This window comes from Juglans regia, chromosome 2 (assembly GCF_001411555.2).
Source record: "Juglans regia cultivar Chandler chromosome 2, Walnut 2.0, whole genome shotgun sequence".
Taxonomy (NCBI): Eukaryota; Viridiplantae; Streptophyta; class Magnoliopsida; order Fagales; family Juglandaceae; genus Juglans; species Juglans regia.
The window spans coordinates 10,241,927-10,243,663 of NC_049902.1; positions in this window are offsets into that span (position 1 = coordinate 10,241,927).

Here is a 1,737-nt window from a genome sequence, read left to right on the forward strand (position 1 = left end):
TCTCTTCCCTGGAATAAACCACCAACTCAGTCTATGACTATAATAACCAAATTAAACAAATTTGGAATGAATTTAGAAATCTTCAAAGTAGCACCAACCTCAAGGATATGCAACAACAAGCTGAAGATGAGAGAGTCTTCCAATTTCTTCTTGGCCTCAATGACTCTTTCGCGCCGCTTTGCACACAGATCTTAGCCATAAATCCTCTCCCCTCCATCAACAAGGTCTTCTCTATTCTCTTCCAAGAAGAACAACAACGGTTGCTCCACCTTTGCACCACCCCATCCGAAGCTATTCGCACCTCTGGATGCCCAAAATCAGTCTTTAAGTGCACGATCTGCGAAAAGGAGGGTCATAGTCACAAACGATGATGGACCTTCGTGTGTTACCCACCTGGTCGGAAACCACACTCCAAGCCGCGACCTTCGATTCTTGACCAACCCCCACCGACTACGAACCAAGCTACCACCACCACCTTGGCGTCGAGTCCTATCCCTAGTCTCTCACCGAAGCTCTATCAGAAATTTCTCTCCTTGCTCGTACCAGCAACTTCTTCTCCTTTAATTTCGTCCGCTCATTTTGTTGGTAATATTTTCTCCCCCCCTCCCCCTTCTCTGCTCCTCTCTTTTTAATCGGGACCACCATTGGGTGGTGGACAGTGATGCAAGCCATCACATTTGTCACCAGCGAGATTGCTTTGCCAATTTGAGCACTCTAGTCACTGTGTTTGGCTCCCCACTGGAGACGATGTCCATGTCGAAGGCAGTGGGACTTGTATTCTCTCCCCTTTTCTTACATTGTCCAATGTCTATTATGTCCCCACTTTCTCCTTTAATCTTTTATCTATTTCCCAACTCACCCTTCAAACTTCTTGTGTCATCTTATTTTCTTCTAACACTTGTCTATTTTAAGACCCACAATTGATGAGACCGATTGGAGTGGGTGATCTTTGCAATAGACTCTATGTGTACCGACCTAATCCTCCTCTTGCATTCACTGCACAACCCACCGTTAATAAGACTTTATGGCATCAACGTCTAGGTCATCCTTTTAGTTTTACAATTCCTTGTCTTTTTAATTCTCCTTGTATTATTTCTGATTGCAACATTTGTACTTGTTCTAAGCACACCATATTGTCTTTTCTCTTTCTACTAATAAAATTGTTTCTCCTTTTAGTCGTGTTTTTTGTGATATTTGGGGTAGCTATCATACTTATTCTCTGTGCGGGGCTCATTACTTTCTCATAATTGTTGATGATTTTTCTCGCAGTACTTGGATATATCTCATGCATTTTAAATCCGAAACTTATACCCATTTAACGCATTTTTTTGCTCTTGTCCAAAATCAATTTAACACCACTGTTAGAATCATTCGAACTAATAATGGACAAGAATTTCTCTTCCATCAATTTCAAAATTATCTTTGGGATCACGGCATCATTCATGAATGTACCTGTGTTGAAACTCCTCGATAAAATGGCGTTGCGGAGCGTAAACACCAGCACCTTCTAAATGTTGCTCGCAGTCTCATATTTCAAGCACACCTACCTTTAAAATTTTAGGGTGATTGTGTTCTCACTGCTGCATATCTCATCAATTGCACTCTCAGTCGTCTTCGAAAAAATAAATCTCTTTTTGAAACACTTTTTGATAAAACGCTCAACTATGATCACCTTCGTGTGTTTAGGTGTTTTTGTTATGCTCAAACTCTTTGTGATCATCGTAACAAATTTTCTCC